The sequence below is a fragment of the Suricata suricatta genome, chromosome 10, assembly GCF_006229205.1.
Source record: "Suricata suricatta isolate VVHF042 chromosome 10, meerkat_22Aug2017_6uvM2_HiC, whole genome shotgun sequence".
Lineage (NCBI taxonomy): Eukaryota > Metazoa > Chordata > Mammalia > Carnivora > Herpestidae > Suricata > Suricata suricatta.
The window spans coordinates 47488018-47507064 of NC_043709.1; the positions used below are offsets into that span (position 1 = coordinate 47488018).

Consider the following 19047-nt stretch of genomic DNA (forward strand, 5'->3'; position numbering starts at 1 on the left):
ATATACTTGGATTTATTTCTCATTATTTTTTTTTGCATATCCATTACCAGTTTTTTTATTTATGGTTACTATTACATTTATATATAAAATCTTTTGCATAGGGGCGCCTGGGTGGCTCAGCCGGTTAAGCGTCTGGCTTCGGCTCAGGTCATCATCTCACGGTTTGTGGGTTCGAGCCACGCATCGGGCTCTGTGCCGACAGCTAGCTCAGAGCCTGGAGCCTGCTTCGGATTCTGTGTCTTCCTCTCTCTCTGCCCCTCCCCTGCTTGCGCTGCCTCTCTCTGTCTCTCAAAAATAAATAAAACACATTAAAAATTTTTTAATAATAAAATCTTCTGCATAGAGCAGTCTATATTAAGTTGATGGTCACTTAAGTTTGAACCCGTTCTTTACTCCTCTCCTTCCTACTTTTTAAGGCATATGGTGCCATATTTTACATTCTTTTATTTTGTAAATCCCTTGGCTAATTTTGATAAATAAACTTAATTTTATTGCTTTTGTGCTTCCTACTTTCCTTACTTTTGCTTATGGTCTTCCCTTTCCACTCAAAGAGTTCCCTTTAACAGTTCTCATAGGACTGATTTAGTGGTCCTGAATTCCTTTAACTTTTGTTTGCCTGGGAAACTGTTTCTCCTTTTATTCTGAACGATAGCCCTGATGGATAGAGTATTCTTGGTTGCAGATTTTTTTCTTTGGCACTGTGAATCTATCATGCCAGTCCCTTCTGATCTGCAAAGTTACTACTGAAAAATCAGATGATGGCCTTGTAGAATTCCCCTTGTTTTTTCTTTTGCTGCTTTAAAAATTCTCTCTTTATCACTACTTTTTGTCACTTAATTATTATGTGTCTTGGTGTGGACCACCTGAAATTTATTTTACTGGAGGCTCTCTGTGCTTCCTGGTCTGGATTCCTATTTCCTTCCCCAGATTTAGAAGATTTCAACCACTATTCCTTCAAATAAATTTTCTGCCCCCTTTCTCTCTCTTTTCCCTCTGGGATCCCTATAAGTACACTTCATGGTGTTGCTGAGTTCCTTAAGTCAATTTTCATTTATTTTTTTCCCCCTCTCACCTGTTCAGCTCGATTGCTTTCCACCCAGTCACTGAGCCATTCTGCTTTTTCTGGTCTATATCTCAATTATTGAATTCTTCTCTCTGATTGGTTCTATTTTATGTTTTCCATCTCCTTGTTGAGGTCTCCCTAAGGCTCTCCACTCCTTTCTCAGTCCATTGAGTGTCTTTATGATCATTATTTTAAATTCTCTATCAGGCATATTAATTATCTCCGTTTCATTTAGCTCTTACGATTTTGTCCTGTTCTTTCATTTGGGACTTATTTCTCGGTCTCCTCATTTTGTCTTACCCTCTATGTCTGTTTCTGTCTCTTACTTTTGAAAGTCGTGACCTTATGAAAAAGAGGTTTCTGTAGTTCCGTGCAGTACAGTGTCCCCTGTTCACCAGAATCTGACACTTCAGGAGTATCTCCTGTATGTATTGTGTGCACCCTACTAGCATGGTTGAGCCATGTTTTCCTTCAGTCCAGTCATCTACAATGGCTCTCTTGGCCCATTGTGGGTAGAACTTGGTCCCTATGTTGTTAGTAGGCCACTGTGGAGCCACCTTGGGCTTGAGTTGAGTCAGACTAGGCATTTACCAGAGCTAGGTGCTTTCCCTGAGAATCTTTTATTGGTGGGCATGGCCTGCCATCAGACCAGATGTCTTCCCCAGCCCACTGCTGGAGCTACAGTTGAACTGGTGTGTGTGTGGTTATCTTCCTCTCTCTCTTTTGAGGTGGTGCTGGCCCTTGCACCCTGCTGGGCTTGTGACACCACTTTGGATGGACTCCTGCCAATGACAGGCCCACAGGAAAAGGCAGGGTCAGAGTGTGTGATGCCAGCAAGTTTCATGCTGGTCTGCTCTGGAAGGGGTTCTGCAGCCACCCAGGAAGACTCCTGCTGAGGCCAGGATGGAGAGGGCTGGTCTGCAGGAGAACACAGCGGCAGAGCACCCGTTAGCAGACTAGGTGGAGGGTTTTTGAGCTAAGCTCATTCCCACTGGTGTCTGCATATCTAGGCTTGGGTGTAAGGGAGAGAAATGGCTCTTGCCAGCCTCTTTGTTCTTAGGCCTCCCAAGGATCCTTGCCTATCTAGCACAAGCTCTCAGATTAGTAAGTCTCCCTCCTGTATACCCCACATATTTTTCAGACTTCTTCTTCTAAGCTGTATCTCTGTGGGGCTGTTTGTTTTGCTGTCTCTTTAAGGGTGGGGACTTAGTTTCCTCTCACCATCCCTGGTCTCCCAGACATAAGCCTGCTGATTTTTAAAGTTCCAGGTGGTAAGCCCCACTGATTATAAGAACTCAAGAAGTTAAGCCTCTCTGGTTTTCAAAACCAAATGTTTGTAGTTCATCTTCCCCGTGCAGTTTCCCCATGCCTGGGGTGCCCGGGGTGGGGTATGCTCCCCTCCCTTCTCTGGCCTGTGGCGTCCCTCCCTCCAGCAGACAGTCCCATGGGTCCCTTTAGCTCCCAACTGTATCTCCAATCTTCCTACATTCTTTGATGTGGCCTCTTCTCTACACTTTGCTATGGAGAGTTTGTTCTGCCAATGTTTGGGTTGTTTTCTGGGTTATTGACACTGATGGAGGTGTTGTATAGGTGTAACCATGGGACAAGGTGAGCTTTGGGTCCTCTTACACTGTCATCCCTGAGAAGTTTGTGGGTTCCTGGGTTGTTTTTTTATTCTTAACAAAACTATTTGTGGTTTTTTTTTTCTTTTTTGCATTGTCTACTGTCTTGTGCTCATTTTTCTTTTGGGATATTCATATTTTCCTCCCTGATTGTAGAAACTCATTACACACAAAGATGACATTTTCTAGACTGTATTTCAGGGAATTTATTGCACTTGGAGATATTAATAGGTGTGTTGAGGGGAGGAAAAGACTTCCACAGTCAGATTTAACACATCATTTCCTAAGCTTAATTGACCATCAAACCTTTTCTTTTTCTTTTTCTTTTTTTTTTTTTCTTTTTATCCATAGAACACCCTCTGGCATCATTCAGGACATGAGTGTTCTGGGCAATAACATTTGAGAAAATGTTCTATAAAGGATATTAATGCTTTATGTGTTACATATGTGGCATGATTTTCCCCATTACCATTTGTCTTTTACTGTATATTTTTCCACACCCTGTTTAATTCACGTATTGAAATCTCTCAGTATTTTCCTTTGTAGTTAAGTAATTTAGAATACAGACCCTGAAGTCATATTTATTTGCTTTGAATCCTGACACCATTACTTGTGGGGACCTTGGGAAAATTACTTAACCTCTCCATGCCTCAACCTTATCATCTAGAAAATGGGAGAAGTACATATAAATTGTTGTGAGGATTAAATTACTTAATCCAGATAAGGCACTAGAATTGTGTTTGACATAGTGTCAGATAAAGATGATGGTTTCTTTTTTGGATAATGTAGAAAGTCTTCCCCCCTTACATATGTTGTTTAAAAAAACCCAACTACTCATAGTATTTTTTGGAAGTTAGTATTTTTACGGAAATTAATACTGGTATTAGCTATAAAGCAAAAAGTTTACTTTTCCCCCAGTGGTTAAGTGGTCCAACACCATATATTGATAACCTTTCTCTTTATCATTTAGTATTATTTTCTTTTTCTAGATTTTTCTCTCCTGCTCAGTCTGTTCTCATGCCAAGACCCTTATTTTCCTATTTTCTTTCAGAAAAGTCACAGCTATGTTTGCCTGAATCAAGGCACATGTTGGAGTTCCTCTTAGAGTTGCCCCAGGAGACACTTGGTCAGGGTGTGAGGGACCTTGAAACTGGGATTTGGTTTTCTACAATGCAAACGGGAAATACAGATCCCACAGGCCTTTGATTTTAACTGTTACTGTGCCTGCCAATACTTATATTCTGCTAAGGCCTAATTGGGATTATAGCCTGTGGATTCCCTCAGGGATGTGTGAACTCTTGTGTTTATTCTATCACAGAAACATAAATTTCTTCAAATTCCATCTGGTCCTTCTCCTTCTTGGTGCCTCAACCACATAACCTCTAAATTACAGGAAAGATGTGAAAGGGAAGAAATACTAACCTGATGCATCCCAGGCTGTGAGAGGGGAATCAATTGGCCACAGTTGAGAGGAAGAAATGATATTGGGAGACTTGATGGAGGTGAGGCCAGAACAGCTTTGTGGACATTTCAGTCACAGCTGGAGGGAAAAGCAAAGTCCTCAGAATCATCCATTAGGCCCAACACAGCCTTCTTTTCTCTGTACCCCATTATCTCTTGTTCACCCTGTTCCCAACAGCTTCTTTGCTGTTCCTCAAACACACAGCCTCGGGGCATTTGAATGTGCTGATCCCCCTGGGAGGTTCTTCCCCCAATACCCACCTTGCTTGTTTCCAAGTCAGCGTGAGCACTTTGCTCAAATGTCAACTTGGTAAGGCCATCCCTGACCATCCTATTTAAACTTGTGCTAACACTTCTTACCCCTTTACTGATTTACTTTTCTCGATAGCCCTGGTCACTGCTCCACACACTATTTTATTTTATTGTCTGTCTCTCCACCCAAGAACGTGAACTTCCTAAGAGATTTTGCTGTGTTTTGTTCCCTGATTTCTTTCAACACCTCGAACAGTGCCTGACCTATATAGGGCTCCACAATTGATGGTGGATAAGTGAACAAATGAGTGTGCCAGTCAGAGAGTGTCACTTGCACAATACTTAGGAACGTGTCTAGGTCTATAACCAATAACATGTTTCCTCAGAATGTAGCTACCTGAAGGACTCTGGATTTTCAAGTTAGCCTCTGCAAACAAGTTATTTGTAAAGGGGGGATAAAAGACTGCATCCCTTGAAAGTTAGAGCGGGCACATGCCTATGGTGACTTCTTTCATTAGACACCTGAACTTCTTACCTGAGGCTTCCACAAAGCCAAGAAGGTGAAATGTAAGCTAAAACCACAGTGAGATACCACCATACCCCCACCACGATGGCTAAAATGAAAATACAGAAAATGTCAAATGTGGCAAGGATGGAGAGGAAAGAATTCTCATACATGTTGAAAAACTGTTGGCACACAGCTGAAGGGTCTACATAGGTTCATGCAAAAGACAGATAACACAGCGTTTACAGCAGTACTGTTTGTAATGGCTGAAATCCAGAGCAAAATGGTGTAAAATAGTAAAATAGATTTTTGAAAATGTGCTGTGTTCACATAGTAGAATACTGCACAGTACATGAAATGTATGATCTATAACCTCATGCATCATATGGGTGAATCGCACAAACACAATACCCAACAGAAAGACACAAAAGAGCGTATAGTGTATGTTTCTATCTGTGGAAGCTTATCAACAGGCGAAACTGACCTGTTATGCTAGTAAGTCTGGAGAGACTAGAAAGGAACACAAGTGGTGCTCTGGGCTCCTGATGGCATTATGCTTTTTGATCAGCATGCTAGTTAAACAGCAATATTCATCTTTTGAAGATTTATCAAGCTGTATATTTATATGTTGACCCTTGCATATGTAAAATTTGTGGAAAATCATCAATTAGAGATAGAGGCCACTCATCTGTAGAGATACAGATACCTGTTACTTACTCCAAATTCAAAGTATTCCCAGAAGTTCTGCTCCCAGCACTGCAGGAGTGGAACAGGGTGGGGTGGAGGGGTGGGGGGGCACCTTCCAACTGTGTCAGGAACACACTGCTAAGATGCTGCAAGAATGAAAAATGGCAGGAGCCTGATGGGTCAGGGAAGAGAACGCTGGTAGATAAGCCTTGAATGCCTGCTGTCTCGGGTCACTTATGGCCTCGAGGCAAACACTGCCTCCTGTCAGGGGCAGAATGGTGTAGACTTTTGAGCCAGCCTTCGGGACCACAGCCACAGCTTGTGCAGGTAATTTTTCTAGGCAGATATTGAAGGAGAATACCTTCTGCTTATAAGTTGAATGTGGAAGCTTTGTCTTAGGAGACAATAGAAAAATAGCAGAGAGAAATAATACATATAAGGTAGGTCTTTATCTTGAGTAATGTCTAAAGAGAAAGCTGCAGCAGTAAAGAGTAATGTCTAAAGAGAAAGCTGAGAGGCCAGAGATAGCCCCATATTTCTTTCAATTAACAAAAATAAACAGGAAAAGGAAGAGCAGAACACATAGAAACTACAAGGCCCCACTAGGATGCTAATGGCTCACCCCACCAGACCTACATGCTTTCCAGCATGCAGCATAGTGGCTCAAGCAAAGCCTCAAGGATCCCACTCCTAACATTGGAGTGTAGGCATGGGAGGAAGGCAGGACCTGAAGGAAGAAAAAGATCATCCCATAGTATTCCATTGCTGTGGAAAGAAAGGGAACAGACAAAAATCTATAGCTGTAAGAGAACCCTTGAGTAGTGCACAGTTATGCACCGCTTGGAGGAGGTAGGGAAACAATGAATTGGCCAAGGATTTGCATCGTTTCCAGCCTTCCAGGAGCAGGCTCCTGCTAGAGAAAACCTCCAGCCCTCATTCTCCAGGATCTGGAAAGGCCCAGCAGAAGAGGCTGCCAAGAGAGGAGAGATTTAGATCTCAGTGTTGCTAGTTAGGGAGTCTTTAATGACGCTGAAGAACCTACGTGTACACCATCATCCTGGCTTCAGATTCTGTGGCCACAGTGTGGAAGCCTCCCAGCCCTATATGTGAGAGACAGGGAAGAAGTGGGAGTGTGTAGTGGGAGTCAGAGAAGAACACGGCAAATGTAGGATGTTTGCAAGAGGTAGATGGATGCAGAGGGCCAGCTCTAGCATGCTTACTGTACACGTCCAGACATATAGGCGGCATATTTGGGCAGTTAGTATGGATATCCTCAAGTATACACCATGTGCAGAAAGCTACACAAACATTCAAGCACTAGCTTGTCCCACTTCCTCTCATGAGAGTATCCCAAACCGATCCCTCAGAGGATGGAAAGTTTCAGTTTATTTTACCGAGGGAAACAAATGCAGATGGGGCTTGTTTCAAGCCAAGATCAGGTAGATTGACCTTCTGCAAGTGCAGTGTTCAGCATTCATAGGCTGAGAGCAATCTTGAGTAGACTTGCAAAACTCCTGACCATTTAGGGAAAGTCCATGTGAATTGCACTTTCTGAGAATAAGAGATGGTAGCTACTATCTCTGAGCCTCATAGCATGTGCATTGTGAAGAATAAAAATGCATATAAAATTTCCATTTGGATAGACTATTGCTTTCTAAAGAGATACCGAAAGAGACCCGAACCCAAAATCATAGGTTGAGAATGCCCAACACTGCTTCCCAGACAGGTTTTAATTTTTTTATTTTCTTTTATAGTTTATTTTCAATTTGGTTTCCATATAACACCCAGTGCTCAGCCCCACAAGTGCCCTCCTCCATGCCCATCACCCCCCTTCCACTCTCCCCCTCCCTCATCAGCCCTCAGTTCTCAGTACTCAAGAGTCTCTCATGGTTTTCCTCCCTCTCTCTCCCCAACTATATTTTCCCCTTTCCCTTTTGCATAGTCTGCTGTTACATTGCTCCTGTTCCACTTATAAGTGAAAACATATGGTATCTGTCTTTCCCTGCCTGACATTGCACTTAGCATAACATCCTCGAGGTCCATCCACATTGCTACAAATGGCCAGATTTCATTCTTTCTCATTGCCATGTAGTATTCCATTGTATAGATAAACCACATCTTCTTGATCCATTCATCAGTTGATGAACATTTTGGCTATTGTTGAAAGTGCTAGTATGAACATTGGGGTACATGTGCCCCTATGTATCAGCACTCCTGTATCCCTTAGGTAAATTCCTAGCAGTGCTATTGCTGGGTCATGGGGGAGTTCTATTGTTAATGTTTTGAGGAACCACAACACTATTGTCCAAAGTGGCTGTACCAGTTTACATTCCCACCAACAGTGTAGGACGGTCCCTGTTTCACCACATCCTCACCAGCATCTACAGTCTCTTGATTTGTTCATTTTAGCCACTCTGACTGGCGTGAGGTGGTATCTCAGAGTGGTTTTGATTGGTATTTACCTGATAATGAGTGATGCTGAGCATCATTTCATGTGTCTGTTGGCCATCTGGATGTCCTTGTTGGAGAAGTGTCTGTTCATGTCTCACTGGATTATTTGTTTTTTGGGTGTGATGTTTGGTGAGTTCCTTATAGATTTTGGATACTAACCTTTTATCCAATATGTCATTTGCAACTATCTTTTCCCATTCCCTCCATTGCCTATTTGTTTTGTTGATTGTTTTCTTTACCATGTAGAAGCTTTTTATCTTGATGAGGGAGAGAGAAAATAATATAAAAACAGGGAGGGGGATGAAACATAAGGGACTCTTAAATATGGAAACAAACAGGAAGAAATGACAGCTAAAGAATTGCTCAAAACAGATATAAGCAACATTACTGACCAAGAATTTAGAACAATAGTTATAAAATTAATATAATATAAAGAGCAGGGTGGAGGCAGTGCTGATGGAAGAGCATACACAAATAGAGAAATGACAGGATGGGGAGAAAGAAAAATTGAATAATTATTCTCTTAACTCCCTCTCAATATCCCCCCCCCAGCCTCATATATAAGCCATCGGTGACTCAGGAAGTACAAAGATTGGTATTGAGGTGACACAGTTAAAATCAGTAAGGCTCACTCTTTCCCCTTATTAATTAGACACATTTATTGAGTGTCAGCTCTGTGCCAGGTACTGTGCTAGGTGAGCACATTGAGCAATAACATGCCCGGTGCCTGCTCTCACGAAGCTAGGCATCTGTGTAGGAGACAGTGTAAAAAAAAAAAAAATCTATGGAAAATGACCATTTGTGATAAATGCTTTGAATGGAAGGCATCTGGTACTATGAGTGTGTATAACATGGCAATGTGACCTCAACCTGTGCCTCTCAGGCCCTGTGTGACAGAGGATCAGACCCAGCCCTGTTGGATTGACCAAAGTTTTCTCTAAGTAAATTTGAATTTGACATTGAGATTAGCACAAATTCCAACTATCTAATAGTATGTTATTAAAATGGGTACTTGAATGTCCTTTATGAAGACACTTTCCCAAGAGTACTGTAGTATGGTTCTGAAAGACTTACAGAGCTTTGAAAGGAATACATGAATGTTGGAAAGCTTTACACCTGTGGAAATCTTTAGTGGGCAGAACTCCGGTGGAGTGTCCCCCTTATAAGTCCCACCCTAACAGTTTTGATGGTACTTAAAATAATATGTTACTATGACTAGTATCCCAGAACTCTTCCTTGTTTTCCCCTGGGAGTCACTGCGAGGTCTCCAGTTTGTTTTTCAGATAAAGTTCTAGCCATTTATTTCCTGATATCTAGCTCTGCCTCCCATCCTGCTAGTACTTCATTCTCATCAAATTTCACTTTAGCGATCCCTTTATCTGACCAGTGAGATTCTTGCTTAATACCTATCAAGACCTCCTGGAAGCATCTTGCCAGAAACCCATTGTCCCACCTAAAAAGATAGGGGCACCTGGGTGCCTCAGTTGGTTAAGCATCCGGCTTCGACTCATGTCATGATCTCGTGGGTCGTGGGTTCTGAGCCACGAGACAGCTCGGTGCCTGGAACCTGCTTCAGATTCTGTGTCTCTCTCTTTTCTCTGCCCTTCCCCTACCTGGGTTCACTCTCTCTCAAAAATAAACTTAAAAATTTAGCTAACTAAAATCTAAAGTTTAGCTAACTCTTCATTTTCCATATTCTTCTTTGATTCCAAGGGTAATAATACCAGCCAAACTGTATGTAATCTGTGTTTCCTAAAGCTTCTCCAGCCTGGAACTTTAAAAAGATCATATTAGGGGCGCCTGGGTGGCTCAGTTGGTTGAGCATCAGGCTTCAGCTCAGGTCATGATCTCATGGTTCCTGGGTTCCAGCCCCGGATCAGGCTCTGTGCTGACAGCTCAGAGCCTGGAGCCTGTCTTCAGGTTCTGTGTCTCCCTCTCTCTCTGATCCTCCCCTGCTCATGTTCTCTCTCTCTCTCTCTAGAAAATAAATAAAACATTAAAAAAAATTTTTTTTAAGGGTCATATTAAACACTTAATTATTCCTCTTCGCTTTTTCTCCCTTCCAAGCAGTGTGCCTGCAGAGAGATCATGGAGGGGAATGACGCAATCAAAGAGCCACACCCTGGCTGGTCTGAGGCACTCCCAATCTACTACAACCAGTTAATCTCACCCCTCGTTTTTTAATATTATTGCCTGGGAATTTAAAGAAAAAAAATACTAGTGCCAGGGTCCTATCCCACACCAATTAAATCAAACTCTTAGCATAAAGCCCTAGCATTAAAATGATTTTTTAAATACCTTATTTTTAAAAAAATATATTTATTTTGAGAAGGACAGCATACACAGGGGAGGAGCAGAATGAGAGGAAGGCCCAGAATCTCAAGCAGGGTCCAAGGCCTCAGTACAGAGCCCAATGTGGGGCTTGAATTCACAAATGATGAGATTATGACCTGAGCCAAAATCAAGAGTCAGCCATTTAACTGACTGAGCCACTCAGGTGCCCCCCCTGCAAATAATTCTAATGTGTACCCACAGTTGTGAGGAGCAACTATGAGGCATGGGTAGCCATGAACTCTTGCTGAGAGCATCTATTTGTATCCAGGTGTCAGCCCATGTAATCATAACATGGAGAAGTAGCACAAGGAATCTCCAAGTCATCCAAATTCCCCCATTCCTTTCTGCCTTTTTTGCCTTTCCCACTCTTCAAAGAAGCACTCCTGTCACTTAAATAACTTCTGAGAACACAAGGGTGCTCTCTGCTTTCCTGAACTCCTCTATAAATTTCTTAGCAGTTAGCATTTCAATCACTATCATTCATTCAGAAAATGTAAATCACCTTTTTGCTTTGAGTTAATCATTTTCCATTTTCCAAGGTGAATCAGAAATTCAGAGCTCACTGACAGCAAGTGAGCAGGTGTGTGGGGCTGTAGACACATTTCACTGTTCCATCAATGGCAGAACACACCTTGAGAGGTAACTGACAATGCCAACAACAACAAAATTGAGTATTTTTCCAGTTATGATAAAATAAAGAGACCTAAGTCAGTCTGAAAACAAATTTTGATTTCTCTAGAATTCAAGCACTGTTAGTATACACAATCAGTTCTAACCTTGTTTGCATTAATCTCCACAGAAATTGCACATTTGTTTTCAAATTGCACATTTGGGTTGAAGCATTTTGCTGCTACATGGAAACCATATCAATAATCATACTCAGGACATGAAATGCACCTGCACATAGAGCCCATGCAATTTTAATAATGTCTGCTAACTCACTGATAAGCACACAGGAAGGAACATAGAAAAACTAGAATAGAGAACCATTAAGCCAGCAAATGTTTACTTTCTAAGGGTCATCACTTTCTGTGATTAATTAGTACCCTCACCAGCCCTCTCACCAGAAGTTACGTCATTTATTTACTCATTCATTCATTCATTCATTCATTCATTCATTCAACAAAACATTTTCTTAGCATAGTCTGTGCTCTGAGTTAGGGCTGGACTAATGAGCAAAACATAGCCTCAGCCTCCAAAGTCTATGGTCTATAGCCAATCATATAAGCAGAAAATGACCTTTGCAAATTATTTTCCTCTCCCTGGTATATTCTACTCCCATATATTTGGCTAAATTCTATTCAGCTCTTTAGATCTTAACTAGGATGTTACTTCATCTGGAAAACCTTCCTTAACACTTCAAGTCAGGAGGCACCTGGTGGCTCAGTCAGTTAGCATCCAACTCTTGATATCATCTCAGGTCATAATCTCATGGTTCATGGAACTGAGCCCTGTGTCAGGGACAGTGTGGAGCTTGCTTGGGATTCTTTCTCTCTCTTTCTGTCCCTCCCCAACTTGCACACACACTCTCTAAATAAATAAATAAACTTAAAAAAATACTTGAAGTCAGGGTTAGGTGCCTTTTCTATATATTTCCATAGCACTCATATCTTAGGACTTTGTGCTTTCTATTAAAGTTACTTGTTTACATATTGGTTTACTCTTACTAAACAATGAGCAACTTAAGGACAAGAGCCACGTCATGTCCACCTATGTGTCTTTGATATCTAGTGCATAACAGGAGCTCAACAGATAATTGATGAGTGATAGAGGTGTTCACATGGGTATTATGAGAATGCAGGGGAGATACACCAAAAGAGACTTCCTGTATGAGGTGGACGCTAAGTGAAGTTATAAATGAAACATTGGAGTTACCCAGACTTGGGGCTACATGGGAGGTAGGAGAAGGGCAACATGGTCTATTCTAGAAAACTCCCAGCACAGTGGTGTTGATAGAGGGGAAAATGGGAGGTAGGGTATGAGGAGAGGACAAATTGGGGCAGCAAGATTAAGGTCATGGGGGATGGAGGGTTCTGACCAAACCAAACTCAAACTCCATTTTCCCTTTTGTTGCCATCTAAATGAATGAACACAGGTTCAGATAGTCCCAGGAGCTGATCTCCAGGGGTTATACATATGTTTCCAGCATAGACAAGAGTCCCTGAGACACAAAACACACTAAAAACTCTTCTCTAAGAACCATATTATCCAGTACATGGGCAGAGGGGAGCCCCACAGGGGAGCTGCCAAGTCACCTGTTTGATGCTCGTATAAGGTTTCTGTCCTTTACTACAAATCATGGATAAACACCTTATCAAATCTGATGAGCCCATCTTTGCTCAGTGTCCTCCTCAAATCCAGATCTTTTTGTGTAACCTGGGCAGGCCTGGAAAGAGTATATTGCCTAATTTCTCCTTCTTCCATTGTGTTTTTAACATAAATTTCAGTAATTTAATGATTTACAGCCAATGCCATCCCAGACCTTTAGAAAATCTGTTTCTGTTTGAAGATCAGCTGATAAGATTCCATCACTAATTCATTCAACAAGCACTTAATGAGTACTTTCTCTGGGTGCCTAGGTGGCTCAGTTGGCTAAGCATCCAACTCTTGGTTTCACCTCAGGTCATGATCTCACAGTTTGTGAGTTCAAGTCCCACATCGGGCTTCGTGCTTATGGTGCAGAGACTGCTTGGGATTTTCTCTCTCCCTCTCTCTCCCTGTACCTCCCCTCCTTGCTCTCTCTACCTCTCTCTCAAAAATAAATAAATAAATATAAAAATTTAGTGAGTGCTTCCTCTGTGTCAGACACCATGCTGGATTCTGGAGATCTGATCATGAATGAGGTATGGTCTCTGCCCTTAGACTGCACACAGTCTAGTGGAAGAAGCTCAGGACATGGAAATTGCTGATGCACAGGCAGTGTTGAGGCCACAGTTGACCTGCCTAAGCTAGTGCTTCTTATAATGCAGTCATATGGGAACTGCTTGGAAATTCACAGCCTGTGGTATCTCTCCCTGTTGAACAGGGGCTCTCAATTGTGGGGTGACTGGGTAAAAGCTGGGGGCGAGTGGTGAAAGAATTCATTCAAGGCAGAACAAAGGACATAGAAGTTTACTGAGTACAGCATAAGGGGAGCAGTGGGCAGGACAGTGAGGGAGAGAGAAGTGGGTGGGGGAAAGTGGGGAGGTATAGTAATGCATGGGATTTTCTCTTTTTCAATAACTGTACCTGGTTATAAGTAGCACATTGGTGAGTTAGGGTCTATGGGTATTTTGGGGTGGGTCATCTCATGGATCTGGCCAGGGGTTCGCTATGGGCTCCTTCCTACATCCCATCACTCAAGTCTGTTTGCCTAAAAGCAGCCTCTACATGACCTGGGGCCCTTCTTCCAGATCTACTGAATCAGAGCTCAGGAGGTGGGGTCTAGCAATCCGGGTGTTAGAAGGACATGCAGGAGATGATAAAGCTCATTTCTGTTTGGGATTCTCTGGTCTAAGCTCTGCTCTGAATCATTAGCCATTCCCAGACTTCCTCTCCACAGTTCCCCTCTCCAGACTTCCTCTCCACAACTCCCCTTCTCAGAAACTATTGACAGAAATAGAAAACACCAATCCAGAGTGACACTTCCCAAAATGAAGTAGAATGCTATTTTATCATGTAATGGCAACGCCAGACCCTTCTTGCTAGAATCACAGAGATGGATAGCTTCATGAAGATTGTGGTGGTATGGACTAGACTGGTCAGACCATTTCAGTGTCCACATAGAAGGAATCAGGGGCACCTGGGTGGCTCAGTCCATTGAGCATCTGATTTTGGCTCAGGTCATGATCTCACAGCTTGTGAGTTTGAGCCCCATGTCGGGCTCTGTGCTGACAGCTCAGAGCCTAGAGCCTGCTTCACATTCTGTGTCTCCATCTGTCTCTGCACCTCCCCGCTCATACTCTCTGTGTCTCTCTCTCAACAATAAACAATAAAAAAAATTAAAACACATAGAAGGAATCAGAGAGGGTAATGTCATTCTTATCTCCATTCTGCTCCCTGTCACTTGGGGGTGGAGAAGAATTTTTTTAATTGTGTTTATTTTGAGACACACACACAGAGTGGGGGAGGGGCAGAGAGAGGGGAACACAGAATCCGAAGCAGGCTCCAGGTTCCGAGCTGTGAGCACAGTGCCCGACACAGGGTTCAAACTCACAAACTGCGAGATCATGACCTGAGCCAAAATCGGACGGTTAATCGACTGAGCTACCCAGGTACCCCAGAATTTTTTTTTATTTAAATTTCATTAAAAAGATATTTTTAAAGAATAACCATATCAGCTTGGCTGTACAAACAAACAAACATTCGGTACATGGGAATAGAAACAGGATAAACTGAAACAACAAAATAAGCAACTTGAATGTTTAGGAAAATAAAGCAAGGGGGAGTGAGATCTCAATCTGAGCGTGTGAGTTTTGCAATCCTGTGGATGTCCTAAACAAATTCAGGCAGATTGCTTTCTTTCTGGAGTTCCAGCAAAATGGACCTTGCCACCAGTGGACGGGTCAGCGATCCTGGCTGAGGTCTTTGGCTTATCGCCATGTGTCATTAGTGACCTAGTTTCACTGCAGTGAGATCAGCCATGTCTGCAGGCCCCTGAATCAGCAGTTTCTCTTCCACTCACTGGCTCCAGGCCGGCAAAGCTGACACGGGTTTTCACAGAACGTGCCCTCCTCTCGCCCCTGCACTTTCCCTAGCAGGGGGGAAGGCACCATTTTTTCATAGAGATGTCGGCTTTGACCAGAGGCTGCCCTGAGAGCCCAGCGTCATGGCTTTTTCAAATAAGCTGCTAAACTTGGAATTATCTTGGCCTAATAATTAATCAGCACTAAAAATAGCCCCTAACTGCCTGAGCTTTGCTTAAATCCTTCCCAGGTGGGAGACGTGGTTTAAAAAATATCTAATTGTAAAACCATACTTTGTGAGGCTTTACACAAAAAATTGAAAATAATTAACCAATATACCAGTGTGGGAGACAATTCACATTTGATCTGACTCATAAAAAAAAAAATGCAACCTTTTCAATTGCACGCTGACTTGATATTATCAACTCTTGGTGGATATTACAAGCAGCTAGGAATTGTACTCAGAATATTCTAAGAATACCCTCAAACACAAATTCAGGGAAAGAAAATAGCTATTGGTTTAGAGCCACAATATATAGCCTGTTACCAGGCAGATTAGAGGATGAGCAGAGTTCCACCAGAGGGCGCCCTCACCTCTCTTCCTTCAAGCCCAGGGGTCTGTTTGCATTTCCCAGATGGTTGGCGGGTCTTTGCCCTCTGCAGTGTGTTCATAAAAGCAAACGCTCTGTGTCCTGAAGAATGCTGCTTCTGTGACAGCTTTCTGGCTGCAACCAGCAGGCAAATGCTATCTCTGTGACAGCAGAGAAGCAGTTTCAAATGAGAGGAAATCAAGCTAAACTTTAAAAGGGAAAAAACAATACATCTAGATTGACTTCTCTCCATACTCATCTCTCTATGTGTGTTCACTCCTTTGATACTCTAATGTGGTAAAATGAAAGTACGTGGATCACAGTTCTCTGTGTCCAGCCCCAAATCAGAAACCGCCATGGTACCAATCAAGCAGTGACAATCTGTCAGGGCCAGGTGTATTTCAGGACACCCTTCACCCTCATCATCATTTCCCTCCTCCCACTAGGCACACCTCTGCCTCACACTAAGCTATGCCCCCAGGGCCATTTCTTCCTGATCTAAATCCCATGGCCTCTATTTATACTCCCTCATCCCTAGTTCAAAATTCACCTCCTCTAAGACAGTCGGGGAGGACTAACTGATGAATGAGATGACAGATGTGCTCCGTCTAGCCACAAGTGAAGGACCATCTACCCTTGGTCTCTCTTGACCAAGGGAGTGACGTAACACACTATCAGGTAGTGGAGCTTTGCAAAAAGACCTCTACTCCTACCCCTACCTACACCCCCCCATCCCAATATCTGAATTCAGAAACCAAGATTCTACCATGTACCAGCAGCAGAAATTAAAGAGGTCGCTCATCCTCTCTGGGGTCAGCCTTCTTATTTGAAAAAAAAATAACAAAAATATCCATTCTACTGTATAGTTTGTTCTGGGGCTAACGTAAGATAGTGTAGGTAAAATCCTTCGTGGGTTACAAGCTGCTATGTAAACATAGTGAGTACCTAACCCTGGAGCTGTTCAAACATTAATAAATTGGCAGGAATAAATAAAGGAGGAGGGAAAAGTTGAATTAGGTTGTATTATTATTATTATTAATTTCACATTTCAGCAAAGAAAGGATCATTGAGTTTCTTCTTGAGAATCCATGATACTATGAATCTCTCTTGTCATAGGTTAATCAATGTTATGGACTGAATGTTTGAGCCCCCCAAAATTCATATGTTGAAACCATACCCCACAATGTGGTGATATTAGGAGGTGAGGGTCTTGGGAAGTAATTAGATTAGGTTATGAAAACAGAGCCCTCATGAATGGGATTAGTGCCCTTATAAGAGTCACAAGAGTTACTGCCCTCTGCTTCCCACCATGTGAACATACAATGAGAAGTTGGTTGCCTGCAACCCCGCACCCTCACCCCACCAAAAAAAAAAAAAAATAGTTGTCACCAGAACTCAACCATGCTATTACTCTGATCTTGAACTATGAGAAATAAATTTGTTGTTTATAAGCCACCCAGGCTGTGGTATTTGTTATAGCCAGCCAAAATGTGCTAAAACATCCAAGTTGCCTTGACGCAAAAAAATGTTCCTAAAGATAAATATCTAGAGACTCTGCAAAGATTTTACTATGAGAAATGTTTATTATAGACTTGTACAAAATTGGAAACTCTATCCCACAATGGTGGCCTCATTAAATCTCTCTATATAATGAATTATTATGCACCCATTAAAATGACATAGAACAACATGTAATAATATTAAAGAGTCCATAATAAGGAATTAACAGAGGAAAACATAAACATGTATATAGTAGACATTTAAAATGTGTGTACATATGCATGTATCCATACTGAAGAGTCCAGAAGAATATATATAAACAAGCATGTTTATTATGATCTAAGAGGGTTGGAATTAAGAATTTCTTTAATTTTTATACTTTTGGCTTTTATTTTTTACTGTTCTACAGAGAACATAGATTATTAGGATAATACAGAAAAAACCTAGGAGTAGCTATATATAAAATAAACAGTTCTGACCTCTGAAGAAGACCAATGGGAGACTTTTGAGGCCAGAGGTTCTTTGAGGACACCCAGCACTTCCACAGAAGAAGAGACACCCTGGCCAGAGTTCTACCCCACTGGAGCCCTTATCTTGGATGACTCAGGCCCTCATCTGAGATTTCTGTCAACCGGTGCTATTGTGCTCACTTATCAGATGAGGGCTAAGTCAGAGATAAAAAGGGAGTTTGCCCCTAAAGTCTGGGTGCAGGAAGAAATAACACCAAAACCTAATAAATATTTAATCTCAAGCCAGTGAGTGAGACCCACGGGGGACTGAGCAACATAATGATTCTGTAAAAGGAAGAAGGTCCCTAGAATCCAGCAATGGTGTAAACTCCTCATTCATTGCCTTTGACATGGGCTGGGTAAGAATCACAAAGAACAAGAGAAGAGCTGTGGAGTTGGCATAGAAATACTACCCATCTTGAAAAAAATCTCACTCTCTCCTCAGAACTATCTAATAGACTTTACTAATGCATTTTTTCTATTTAGTATCGTCAGTCAATGTGTAATAAGAGTGCTGAAGGTCACATCTGATATTATTAAAATTCTAGCAAGTATATCAGGTCCTGAGCTTGGAAATGCATGCAAATCTCATTTTAATAGTTGATTTATTATTGTTCTACGCTGTATTATCTGGTTATGGCTCAGGTCTAATGAAGCCTCGGGAGCTGATTTTATTCCCAAACAGACTTGTTAGCTTCAGAGAGAGAATTTTCCCCATAGTCACAAAGCCCTCTCCTAAGCCCTTAACCTAGATATGTCAGAAGGAGCATGAGGCATCATAACTTCTGGGAAAACAACCTTAAATCCTTGTCCCACTGAGACTGTAGTCCTGTGTTCCTATAAACAGGAAATCATTGGTCATTTGTTGTGGGGTGGCCAGAGGAGCCGAGGAGGGAAGCTTGGTTTGGCAAAAATGATGCACAACAGGAACTTTCCAGGCAAAAAAGGTGAAAAGATGATATCTTCAAACTACCAAGGTGGCTGAGAGTCAACCAGATGAGCAGTAATGATTCGTGGCCTGTGGCTCTGCAGAGTCAGAAAAAAAAGGAGAGGCAATGGAAGCACCTAGAAGAGGAGACTGGCAGAAGCACAGGGAGATTTTTCTGCTTCTCTTCAAAATAGTAGCATCCTGTCTCACATTCAGGTCCTTCAGCCATTTTGAGTTAATTTTTGTGTATGGTGTAAGAAAGTGGTCTAGTTTCATTCTTCCGCATGTTGCTGTCCAGTTCTCCCAGCACCACCTGCTAAAGAGGCAGTCTTTTTTCCATTGGATACTCTTTCCTGCTTTGTCAAAAATTAATTGGCCATACATTTGTGGGCCCAGTTCTGGGTTCTCTATTCTATTCCATTGGTCTATGTGTCTGTTTTTGTGCCAATACCATACTGTCTTGATGATGACAGCTTTGTAG

General features: G+C 42.1%; 1 protein-coding gene across 2 annotated transcripts in view; it reads left to right on the forward strand.

Annotated features, from left to right (window-relative positions):
* Window positions 1-19047, forward strand: part of LOC115304892 (E3 ubiquitin-protein ligase ARIH2-like) — a 144151-nt gene that overhangs the window by 93500 nt on the left and 31604 nt on the right. The window lies entirely within an intron of this gene.